Consider the following 14,190-nt stretch of genomic DNA (forward strand, 5'->3'; position numbering starts at 1 on the left):
ACTAATGAAATCAAGGCTTGATCACATGTCGCAACTGGAGAACAAACCTTACTTCTTATGATGAAAGGGGAGTTGGTGTATGCAAGGTCCAAGCAGTTACTACACCTGCGAGTAGCTTCACTTATGATTTGCTTGCAGCCTAATTCAGAGGCAAAGTCTAATGCTCTTAAGCCATGACGATACGTGTGAGAAACAAAATTTAACCACTCCCTATGGTGAGCATTGAAATCACCAACAAAGACAAGAGGCCTTTCTATCATCTTCTTGTATCTTAGCCATAATGGTAAGAAGACAATCAAAGATAGAATCATCCATGTCTGGATTCCGGTAGATCGAACACAATTAGAAGTTGTTATACCAGCCACAAACTTTTATTACCTGAATCTCATGACATCAACAATTATGGCAGGAATTATGAGAAGCATGGTACTCAGTCCTTATATACAGCATCATTTCCCTAGCCCGAGGAACACATCACGTTTCAAAATTATTGGCTTCTTAAAACTAGTAATAACGAGCTCAGACGAATGCCTCATATTAGAGAAACCAAAGTTTCTGAATACAGAAGCCTATCATACTGTTTGGATGCAACTGTAAGGTCTTCAATATTTGCTTGAATACCATGAATATTGCAATATAGTACACGACATTGACAAAATCTAGGACACATTGGTTCTGGATTTTGCCGAATGTCTCCAGACAGTATTAATGGTAATAAAAAAAGACACATCATACTTAACTAGTAAATTAACAAGAATGATAAAAACAATCTGTTTTAAGGTGTTTGTGGAGTTTCTACTGAAGGAATTATTTTGGTTACCTTCAATAAAAAGGTTAGTAAAATAATTACCACTTTTTTATGTACAATAATTCTAGTAATATTGAAAATACCACAACTATTCATAGTTGTATTGGATATATCAACATTACTAACAGGCATTTCAAGACAAGAAGTGTTTTGAGTTTCCCTGACACAGGTCTAATTGGATGCTCTACAAGAAAAGAATTCAGACGAAGTTTGCTTTACTGAGAACTCTGAGAAAGATCAGGAATCTTACAACTTTGGGGAAAGAGTAAAGCTCAAACACCATTGGTTTTACTGGCAGAAATCTCACCTTATCTAATCAGGATGAAGATATGTATTGTTCTTCTGATATACATACATTAATTGATCAGATCATTATAACAAGAAATGGATTAACTAAAGAACAAAAATCTTTGTCAAAAAATCACAATAAGTTCATGGAAGTAAGCTGTTCTTCAGATGATGCTCATCAACATTGTGAAATGGCTGAGGGACAAGAAGGAAAAGAAAGTGTAAATCTTACATCTTCCAATAACATAAAGTATGAAAATCTTTATGATGATCACATTGACCGTTGCAGAGATAATGATGCCAATGAAAATACAAAGATGATGAAGAAGAAAAAGGATGTGATTCCGTCTTTAGAAAATGCTTTTTCACTTGGCATTTCTGATAATCCTTCTACATTCAAGTCAGTCCTCCCTGCGGTCAAAAATGGCACCGTGCAAATTCCATACACCAATAACTGCATCTCAATACATGTTGAAGAAAAGCAACTCTTCGGTGAGGATGCATTCTTTGACAGAGCTCGTCCTCACTTTGCATGGACAGTCGAAGTCCAAATCCGGAAATTTTTCTTCTGAATATGACGCACATAGATTATAAGAATCTTAGACCAACAGCAGAGTGTAATGAAGACAGAATATCAACTTTCGCTGAAGATGAACAATACTTCACGGTAAGTGATCATGTAGTGAATTGTTTCCCAGTTCATTTGATTGTGTATCTTAGAACTTATCTCTCTTTTCTTTAGTGAAAATCTCCAATTGTTTGTTTTCAATCTATCTTCAGATCATCTTCGATGTCGGCACCTACAAAAAGAAGACACATATCGATATAAAATTAAAGGAAAAAAGGAAGTGGTAAAAGAATGGGCTTCCTTAACCAATGAAGGCCAACATTTGAAATCCTTTTCGAAAAAAATTCGAACTACCCTCTTGTATTGATGTGGAATCAGGCTTCAATGGAATCTTGTCTGATGGCATTCTCATGATCACATTCCTTAAAAAGGTTAGTAAAATTACGAAACTTATGTTTGATAAGGATGAGGTAGTTCAACATAAAATGTTCAATGATCCAGATTCTGTAATCTAAATACAATAATATTCTCATTTATAAAAATTTCTTGAATTATATTCTAGTAATTCAATGGATAGCAGAAATATTCCTCTGATTCCACAAATGTTTGAAAGACAACAACATTCATCAATGTAAGCACACAAATTTAATCCATGTGCAAGTCAATATATAGAATATGATAAAAACTGATTGTATAATGACTTTATTGAGAGACAACAGCAGATTATATATTTTGCTTTCACTATACTATCAATTCCAATATTCTAATACAAAACTTTATGCCATATATTGCTTTTCTTTACCTTACAGAGTCAGTCAAGTGGTGTTGGAAGATCTTTGAGTCAAGATGAAGCCAGGAAAGGCAGTACTCTTACCCAAACCCTTACTAGTGACACAAATCTCAGCCAGTCCGAGGGCTTTATCATTATGTCCGAAGGAGGAAGAAATTGCAGAAATGCTTCGCATGTTGCAAGATGGGTAGAGTCAAATCAGGAAACTTCCAGGTGCAATACAGGTGCTCAGAGAGTTTATGCCTCAACTGAAAAGGAGTACAATTTAACCATAAAAGAAACACTTTCTGGTACAACTCAAGAACATAAATGGTGGTCTACCCTTAAATCTGCACTCTTTGGTGTAGATGCAACAGTTCCTCCTTTACTTAAACCAGATGGCTCAGTCACTCACTGTCCAAAGGAAAAGGCAACCCTTTTGGCTGATGTTTTTGACAGTAAACAGAGTAATGAAAAACTTGAACTTCCTCATTCCTGTTTTCCTGAGGCTAAACTAACTAGTTTAGCTTTTCGATCTCGTGAGATTAAAGCTCTGTTGGTGGATCTTGATGCTTATGGAGGAGTAGACCCAAATGGTATTTTTCCTTTGTTTTTTATAAAGACAGCAGATTTCTTAGCTCCAAAGTTATCTGTTATTTTGCGCAAGTTAGCAAGAAGAGGAGCTTTTAGCACTAGTTGGAGAATTGGTAATGTTACTCCTCTATGTAAATGTGTTTGTGGTAGCTCAAGTCCCACTGATTACCGCCCAATTTCCATAACTCCCATATTATCTAAAGTTTTTGAACGTCTTCTGGCAAAACGTCTTAATAGTTTTGCTGAAGGTAATCATCTACTCCCTAGTTTGCAATTTGGTTTTCGTAAAGGCCTTGGAGCATGTGATGCCCTTCTTACAATCTCCAATGCTGTACAGAAATCCCTTGATTGTGGTCGGGAAGTTCGTATGATTGGCCTTGATTTTAGTGCTGCCTTTGACCGCGTTAATCACGAGGCCCTTGTTTTCAAACTGAAACAGTTGGGAGTGGGTGGGTCGTTTCTTAGCATTATTATTGATTTTTTAAGTAATAGATCTCAAAGAGTTGTTGTTGATGGGCACCATAGTGATTATAGGAATGTGATATCCGGTGTTCCACAGGGTAGTGTTCTTGGCCCATTACTTTTCATACTATATACACATGACATGTGGTTTGGCCTAGAAAACAAGCTTGTTGCATATGCAGATGATGCTACTCTCTTTGCATCAATTCCATCCCCTGATGTAGATCTAGGGTTGGTGAATCCCTTAATAGAGATTTAGCTAAAATTAGTGCATGGTGCAAATTATGGGGTATGAAGTTGAATCCTAACAAAACTCAAAGTATGATTGTAAGTAGGTCAAGGACGGTGGCTCCTCAACATCCGGATCTCAGTATTGATAATGTTTCTTTAAATATGTATGACTCTTTCAAAATTTTAGGTGTGATTCTCGACAGTAAATTTACTTTTGAGAAACATATAAGGTCTTTGTCTTCTTCAATTGCACAAAAAATAGGCTTATTGAGAAAGTCTTTCAAGATTTTCGGTGATCAATCTATTCTGAAGAAGTGTTTTAATTCTTTCATTCTACCTTGTTTTGAGTATTGTTCTCCTGTCTGGTCTTCAGCTGCTGATTCTCATCTTAATTTGTTGGACAGAAACTTACGGTCTATTAAATTTCTTATTCCTGATCTAGATATTAATCTCTGGCACCGTCGTTCAATTAGTTCATTATGCATGTTGCATAAGATTTTTCATAACTCTGACCATCCTTTACATTCAGATCTCCCAGGACAATTCTATCCTGTTCGTAATACTAGGCAGGCAGTTAATTCTAATAGCCAGGCTTTCTCCATCACAAGGCTCAATACTACGCAGTACTCTAGAAGTTTTATTCCAGCTGTTACCAAGTTGTGGAATGATCTTCCTAATCGGGTGGTTGAATCAGTAGAACTTCAAAAGTTCAAAGTTGGAGCAAATGCTTTTTTGTTGACCAGGCGGACATGAGTCTTTTTTGCCGAATGTCTCCAGACAGTATTAATGGTAATAAAAAAAGACACATCATACTTAACTAGTAAATTAACAAGAATGATAAAAACAATCTGTTTTAAGGTGTTTGTGGAGTTTCTACTGAAGGAATTATTTTGGTTACCTTCAATAAAAAGGTTAGTAAAATAATTACCACTTTTTTATGTACAATAATTCTAGTAATATTGAAAATACCACAACTATTCATAGTTGTATTGGATATATCAACATTACTAACAGGCATTTCAAGACAAGAAGTGTTTTGAGTTTCCCTGACACAGGTCTAATTGGATGCTCTACAAGAAAAGAATTCAGACGAAGTTTGCTTTACTGAGAACTCTGAGAAAGATCAGGAATCTTACAACTTTGGGGAAAGAGTAAAGCTCAAACACCATTGGTTTTACTGGCAGAAATCTCACCTTATCTAATCAGGATGAAGATATGTATTGTTCTTCTGATATACATACATTAATTGATCAGATCATTATAACAAGAAATGGATTAACTAAAGAACAAAAATCTTTGTCAAAAAATCACAATAAGTTCATGGAAGTAAGCTGTTCTTCAGATGATGCTCATCAACATTGTGAAATGGCTGAGGGACAAGAAGGAAAAGAAAGTGTAAATCTTACATCTTCCAATAACATAAAGTATGAAAATCTTTATGATGATCACATTGACCGTTGCAGAGATAATGATGCCAATGAAAATACAAAGATGATGAAGAAGAAAAAGGATGTGATTCCGTCTTTAGAAAATGCTTTTTCACTTGGCATTTCTGATAATCCTTCTACATTCAAGTCAGTCCTCCCTGCGGTCAAAAATGGCACCGTGCAAATTCCATACACCAATAACTGCATCTCAATACATGTTGAAGAAAAGCAACTCTTCGGTGAGGATGCATTCTTTGACAGAGCTCGTCCTCACTTTGCATGGACAGTCGAAGTCCAAATCCGGAAATTTTTCTTCTGAATATGACGCACATAGATTATAAGAATCTTAGACCAACAGCAGAGTGTAATGAAGACAGAATATCAACTTTCGCTGAAGATGAACAATACTTCACGGTAAGTGATCATGTAGTGAATTGTTTCCCAGTTCATTTGATTGTGTATCTTAGAACTTATCTCTCTTTTCTTTAGTGAAAATCTCCAATTGTTTGTTTTCAATCTATCTTCAGATCATCTTCGATGTCGGCACCTACAAAAAGAAGACACATATCGATATAAAATTAAAGGAAAAAAGGAAGTGGTAAAAGAATGGGCTTCCTTAACCAATGAAGGCCAACATTTGAAATCCTTTTCGAAAAAAATTCGAACTACCCTCTTGTATTGATGTGGAATCAGGCTTCAATGGAATCTTGTCTGATGGCATTCTCATGATCACATTCCTTAAAAAGGTTAGTAAAATTACGAAACTTATGTTTGATAAGGATGAGGTAGTTCAACATAAAATGTTCAATGATCCAGATTCTGTAATCTAAATACAATAATATTCTCATTTATAAAAATTTCTTGAATTATATTCTAGTAATTCAATGGATAGCAGAAATATTCCTCTGATTCCACAAATGTTTGAAAGACAACAACATTCATCAATGTAAGCACACAAATTTAATCCATGTGCAAGTCAATATATAGAATATGATAAAAACTGATTGTATAATGACTTTATTGAGAGACAACAGCAGATTATATATTTTGCTTTCACTATACTATCAATTCCAATATTCTAATACAAAACTTTATGCCATATATTGCTTTTCTTTACCTTACAGAGTCAGTCAAGTGGTGTTGGAAGATCTTTGAGTCAAGATGAAGCCAGGAAAGGCAGTACTCTTACCCAAACCCTTACTAGTGACACAAATCTCAGCCAGTCCGAGGGCTTTATCATTATGTCCGAAGGAGGAAGAAATTGCAGAAATGCTTCGCATGTTGCAAGATGGGTAGAGTCAAATCAGGAAACTTCCAGGTGCAATACAGGTGCTCAGAGAGTTTATGCCTCAACTGAAAAGGAGTACAATTTAACCATAAAAGAAACACTTTCTGGTACAACTCAAGAACATAAATGGTGGTCTACCCTTAAATCTGCACTCTTTGGTGTAGATGCAACAGTTCCTCCTTTACTTAAACCAGATGGCTCAGTCACTCACTGTCCAAAGGAAAAGGCAACCCTTTTGGCTGATGTTTTTGACAGTAAACAGAGTAATGAAAAACTTGAACTTCCTCATTCCTGTTTTCCTGAGGCTAAACTAACTAGTTTAGCTTTTCGATCTCGTGAGATTAAAGCTCTGTTGGTGGATCTTGATGCTTATGGAGGAGTAGACCCAAATGGTATTTTTCCTTTGTTTTTTATAAAGACAGCAGATTTCTTAGCTCCAAAGTTATCTGTTATTTTGCGCAAGTTAGCAAGAAGAGGAGCTTTTAGCACTAGTTGGAGAATTGGTAATGTTACTCCTCTATGTAAATGTGTTTGTGGTAGCTCAAGTCCCACTGATTACCGCCCAATTTCCATAACTCCCATATTATCTAAAGTTTTTGAACGTCTTCTGGCAAAACGTCTTAATAGGTTTGCTGAAGGTAATCATCTACTCCCTAGTTTGCAATTTGGTTTTCGTAAAGGCCTTGGAGCATGTGATGCCCTTCTTACAATCTCCAATGCTGTACAGAAATCCCTTGATTGTGGTCGGGAAGTTCGTATGATTGGCCTTGATTTTAGTGCTGCCTTTGACCGCGTTAATCATGAGGCCCTTGTTTTCAAACTGAAACAGTTGGGAGTGGGTGGGTCGTTTCTTAGCATTATTATTGATTTTTTAAGTAATAGATCTCAAAGAGTTGTTGTTGATGGGCACCATAGTGATTATAGGAATGTGATATCCGGTGTTCCACAGGGTAGTGTTCTTGGCCCATTACTTTTCATACTATATACACATGACATGTGGTTTGGCCTAGAAAACAAGCTTGTTGCATATGCAGATGATGCTACTCTCTTTGCATCAATTCCATCCCCTGATGTAGATCTAGGGTTGGTGAATCCCTTAATAGAGATTTAGCTAAAATTAGTGCATGGTGCAAATTATGGGGTATGAAGTTGAATCCTAACAAAACTCAAAGTATGATTGTAAGTAGGTCAAGGACGGTGGCTCCTCAACATCCGGATCTCAGTATTGATAATGTTTCTTTAAATATGTATGACTCTTTCAAAATTTTAGGTGTGATTCTCGACAGTAAATTTACTTTTGAGAAACATATAAGGTCTTTGTCTTCTTCAATTGCACAAAAAATAGGCTTATTGAGAAAGTCTTTCAAGATTTTCGGTGATCAATCTATTCTGAAGAAGTGTTTTAATTCTTTCATTCTACCTTGTTTTGAGTATTGTTCTCCTGTCTGGTCTTCAGCTGCTGATTCTCATCTTAATTTGTTGGACAGAAACTTACGGTCTATTAAATTTCTTATTCCTGATCTAGATATTAATCTCTGGCACCGTCGTTCAATTAGTTCATTATGCATGTTGCATAAGATTTTTCATAACTCTGACCATCCTTTACATTCAGATCTCCCAGGACAATTCTATCCTGTTCGTAATACTAGGCAGGCAGTTAATTCTAATAGCCAGGCCTTCTCCATCACAAGGCTCAATACTACGCAGTACTCTAGAAGTTTTATTCCAGCTGTTACCAAGTTGTGGAATGATCTTCCTAATCGGGTGGTTGAATCAGTAGAACTTCAAAAGTTCAAAGTTGGAGCAAATGCTTTTTTGTTGACCAGGCGGACATGAGTCTTTTTATAGTTTATTTATGACATATTTGTTTTTGATGTTGTTAATAGTTTATATATGACATGTCTGTTTTGACGTTGTTACTTATTTCAGAATGATTTATTGTTAATTTGTTCTCTTCATGTTAATTTCCTTATTTCCTTTCCTCACTGGGCTATTTTTCCCCGTTGGAGCCCCTGGGCTTATAGCATCTTGCTTTTCCAACTAGGGTTGTAGCTTGGATAGTAGTAATAATAATAATAATAATAATAATAATAATTCTACCTTAGAAAGTTGTTTTGCTAATGTCAGACTTCTTACTTTCACTAAAAGGGGACTTTTCTTTCACGATTCTTTCTCCCATGAGATCCATACTCTTTTTCAGACAGCAATGAATAAGGTTCTAATGAGATGTACTGACGACCATAATTGTAAGAATGCAAGTGACATCGAGACATACCATTGCTTAAGAGACCAGAATCCAAACTTCGAAAATCAGGCATTCCATGCTCAAGAAGACCACCACAGCTACAAGATGAGAAATAGTTCTAATATTTTTTTCTGTGAACGTAATATATCTAATAACCATCACCAAACTCTCCTAAAATAATGGATTTGAACATAACAGTCACTGAATTATTCAACATATTCTGCTGTTCTAACCCAACAGGTGGTGCTGGATGTAGCAAACCTCTGTGAAGAGTCAACTGTGGTTTATGTAGTCGATAAGAAAGAACTTGTGATAGAAGGGCAGGTAGAGAAGACAGATACATCTCCATCGTCACTTCAGTCCTTCAAGAGAGCCTTTTCTCTTCCACAAACGACTGACTTCATTGAAGCAACAGCTACTCTGTCTTCAGACGGAGTTCTATTTGTCGACTTTTCCAAGAGAATTGGTGTACAGAGAGACTAGCAGCATGCAGATCAACCATTATTCTTAGGTTAAAGGCTTCCAATATGAGAGTTAATAAATATTCATTTTTAATTCATAAATAATAAATCTATTGAGATATTTGTAATTTTCGTATATAAAAATATCTTTTCATACAAAGTTTTCTTCAACCCCCATTGCTATAATGAGTTACAAAAAAATATCTGTAAATCTACACAAAATACACGCAAAATCATTCAGATGACATCATTTTAGGTCAGAATATAGAAAGGGAAATGTAGAGTATATCTGATATATTTTCTTTTAAAAATAACCAATACAAGATTACTAAAAGTGGAATTTATCGCAGAAATTGAATGATTGAAAATCCTGTATGCCATAAAAACTATAAAAAAGTTAGAAACTTTTGAAGGAATAGGCCTAGTTACAATGAGGTAAATATTCTCAGTAAACTGCCAACATCAAAGCCTAAAAAAGAACAAAATAACTCAATATTGACAAAAGTAATAAAGTTTTAGCAAATTAATCCCTTTGCAAGAAACTGTAATCCTCTATGAAACAAAGAATAACATGAAATGGGTGTTCAATCCAGGAACAAATCAGCTGACATTTACAAAATAAACAAGATAACAACTCCATTTGAAAACAAATAATCATATGTTAGCCAATTCAACTATGAGAGCATTGACCATATCTACATTTGCTTCAACATTCCATAAGACTGGGAATATTATTCACTCCTGCTTTTTTTTCCTCCATTCTATCATCTTGTGTTGCACTTACTCTTAATCATCTAGCTCGTCAGCCATATCAACTATTCTACAGAAATTAATACCGATGTTAATCCCTCTATCTACTGATTTCTCATTTAAAAATAAAGTTTTACTTTTGTTAATACTCAGTGTTCATTTTTTTCCATTTATGAACACATTTAGACGATTTCATCAAACTCGGCAGATAATCCTCACAATCATAAAATAATTAGATTTTCTCCAAAGCTTGAAAGACTTCACATTCCATTCACAATCTCTTTCCACATCAAAGGTTCTGGTAGCCTATTAGAAACGTCCCTCCCTGACGAGCTTTAGTGAGCTATGAATGGAGGTATAGGGAAGCCTATAGGTCTACCTGCTTAGTGATCAACAACCACTGCCTTGCCCTCCCTGGTCCTAGCTTAATGGCAAGGAGGTTTGGGTGTTGATCTTATGTATATATGGTCAGTCTCTGGGGGATTGTCACTGTCCCTTGTCTATGCCATTCATGATCGACCTTCGAACCTGCATGTCTTTTCCAAGCTTCTCTCATCACTCTGAAAATAATACTTTTGATGGGGATCTAATTTCCCACTTTTCCGTTATAGACCCTTCTAATTAGAATTTACAGTTAATATCAAAATCTGTGCATGATTACATTTTAATAAAAGTTCCCTTTAGTTACAAAGAACACAGTTTTTTTATATACTCACAAACTTCTAATATCTTTATTCTATACAATTTTACTAATCATTTTCATAAACCTGCGTCAATTATGCGCCCAACATCATCTACGGTACCTTTCATAAAATTCAAAGATCTATATCAACTTTGAATTCTTGCATCTTTCAAAGCTGTCTATCAATAACACTTCATCGATGTTAGGCTGCATTATTGCTATATATCAATTTCCCTTGTTTATCAACTGATCAAAGATTTATTCTGCCTTTACCTTTTTGATCAAATTTTATTCTTGTTAGAGTTCTTGATAAAATCAAATACTTTTCTGCTATATTGGAAGTATTCTAATCTGAAAGCAGCACATCATTCATAGCCAAGGACAATGAAGGGCTTGCACTCATAAACTGAACCCAGTTCAGGTGGCAAGGGTAAACCTTAATAACATTGAGGAGCTGCAGAGTCACTGAATTATGTATCTTCACTTTTCCTTCATTTCCTATCCATTATGTTGAGATAAACAAATAAAAGCTTTCTATACAAAAGAAAAAAAAATAAACATTATTTGAGGAAATCCACTATAACCAATGACAACATTTGATATTCACAATAGATGATGACTAATGTAGCATGATAAGTTCTCAAAAGCTCCCCCACCATCTGAATGCTGCTATCACCATCAGGACTCGGGTCAAGAGCTCGGATCTTCCCCTCCACCCTACCCCATCACCAAAAACACTTGAGATGATCATTGGCAATGATGATGAGTTGATGAGAACTGACAAACAAAAAAATTTGCCCAGCAAATCATTAAGGTGACACAAAGGCTTTGACACGAACATGCCCAATGTCAGATGGACACCAGAAACCTACAAGAATACAGAGGAAGTAACAGAAGTAATTATCCTGGCTCCTGCTTCGATACCTATCCTAACTTCACGCACCATGCTTAGTGAAGGACATAAAACCTTCAGACCAAGTGTTTCATCCACAAAGCAGTGGGACCTCTCACTTGGTTTAGGTCATCAGTTACGATGGTTTACCAGGGTGTGGCGCTCAAGTTAACATGTAAAAGGAGAGGAGCTAATGGGCCACTCTATAAGAATACCAATAATCGAGTAGGATGTTAAACTTATCTGACACCTTCATACACCTCGATCCTGGTACTCCTTTTTGTCCTTTATCTACCAAGAGGGTCTTTTTGTTCTCAATCTTTCATTTCTCCTTACCACCCTCACCCTGTAGTATTACTACCTTCTTTACTACTCCTCCTTTATAAAATACTTGTTTTCTTGCTGCCCGAATCAATAAACTCTTCTGCGTTTACAAATGAATTTATGAAGGATTTTCTTAAATATTACTAAAATAAGTATAAGTGAACTTCAGAAACGTTCAATAAAGGACAAGTTAGAAATATATAAATTTACATGCCTATAATATTGAACATATTTTTAACCCGACCAAAGGTAGCCTACAAATCATGTTATTGATGGACTAAAATTGAAGATCTAATCAGCTGTAATGGATTGATATCGTACCATAGATGGGTAAATAATCACTAAAGCAAGCTTCGTTTTTTGACGTGATATTTTTCCTATGTTCTTTGGCGTGATATATTAAAACTAAATGATCAATTATAGGCAAAGTCATAAATGTAGGTGGTGATGATGATGATGTGAGATTGACCCACAATAGGGCTGACCACGGGCTCTAAGGCGTTGGCAGCCCGTAAGAGGAACAATCGCTGGATTAAATTTGTAGAGAGAGACTACACGTGCTGCTTTGGCACGGGCACAAAGGACTGACAAGAGGATGACGAGATGAAGCAGCAATGACGACCAGGAGGGAGTCCGAAGCAGGAGTCAGGGGTGCTGCAAGGCAGGTCTTACCGTCACCCCAAACCGATCCTTTTCGATCCTGGGCGACGTCCAATTAGGGAGTACGTAGTTGAGAGTTAGGTAAGGGTACTTGAGATATAAGTACATAAGTTCTAAGTGAATAATCGATTCAGAATCGTTAAGCTCAATAAAAATGTATGTTAGATAAGATAACACCATTTCATTGGGTGGTAAAGGTAAAACATGAGACGGAATAGTGGAGTCATGACTTTGGCCGGAATGGGACTCAAACGCAACGCACAAACTAAATATAATGAATGAAGCAGTTCTGCTACAAGAATAAACAAATAAATCACCTAACTTCCATATTCAGTTCTAGAAACATATAATATTTTATATGAAGATGTATGGTAATAGTAATTCAAAACATTGAAATTCATTAATCAAATCGCACTGTCCGTCTACAACAAATTCACATAAACGAGGTCAATCATTTCAAACGAGTAGTTATAACAGTTTACATAATTATCCATTAGTGACTCATAAACATACGCCTTGGGCCTAATAACCTATACTTAATTATCTTGATCTAATATCGTCCGACACAATATATAAAATCTCTCACACATTCCAATTAATCTTCCCTCAACCAAACGTTCTAATCCTCTCGTCCCTTTTACTTTTACCAAAAAAACTTCAAATGCATAATAAATAAATCATTATCTTAATATAGTTAACATTTATCACAATCTCATTGACAAGTTGGAGGTTATGGTCAGACCAGAGACAAATTGCCATGTATAGTGTACATGACGCTTGTCTTAACTGTTTACTCTTTCTATTTGTAATGAGAGAACGCAACAAAGGTTGATAATCAACAAGGTTTAAAGGACGTTCATTAATGGCAGAGGCAAGGGACAGTGACAATGCCATAGAGACTGACCATACATACATATGATCAGCGCCCAAGCCATTCTTCCTCCAAACATGGACCATTGAGTGCTAGGCAATGACTGCTGATGAATCAGCAAGTAGACTTATAGGCTACCCTAAACCTTGATCACACTGATGGCGAGGTTACAGACACTAAAGAAACTATATAGCTTGGGCGGGTCTCGAACCCGAGTCTGGCAGAACGCAATGCAGGGACGTTTTATTAGGCTACAAAGTGGAAACTACCTGAGGAAGACCAGAGGGATGTGGACATTGTGACGTAACATGAACTGCTCTTCTGTGACGCTACAGTGACTTCTGCCAGATTGGTACAATGCCAATTAACTATGACAACGATTTCAGATTATTTCTGTCGCATAACATACCAAAATATCTTACAAACAACACTAGGCCTTTGTGATTGTATACAAAATCTAAAAAGACAATACAAAGAAACACAAACATCGGTATATGTGATGGGACACAATTCTTTTTAAATGCAAAGAAAAAAGGAGAAATTGTTAATACCAAGACAGGCTGAAAGTTTTATATGGGGATACTCAGAGGACATTATGTATATAAAACACTTTGAATTTTTAATACCATTTCCTTTCAGGATCTTTAAGGTGACTTGAGAAATTATTTCTCAGATGATGTTTATGAAAATAATTCATAAAAACAGTATTACGTTAGGTATACTGACAACGTGACTTAAAAAGTTATTCTTTACAAAAGGAATGAAATCTGTTCTTTGAAAAAAAACCAATAGCGCACAAAAATTCATGTTGGAAATATATTTAATACAATATCTTATTAGTATTAGTAGGGTAACAATATCATATAAAAG

Source organism: Palaemon carinicauda, chromosome 2, assembly GCF_036898095.1.
Source record: "Palaemon carinicauda isolate YSFRI2023 chromosome 2, ASM3689809v2, whole genome shotgun sequence".
NCBI classification, from domain to species: domain Eukaryota; kingdom Metazoa; phylum Arthropoda; class Malacostraca; order Decapoda; family Palaemonidae; genus Palaemon; species Palaemon carinicauda.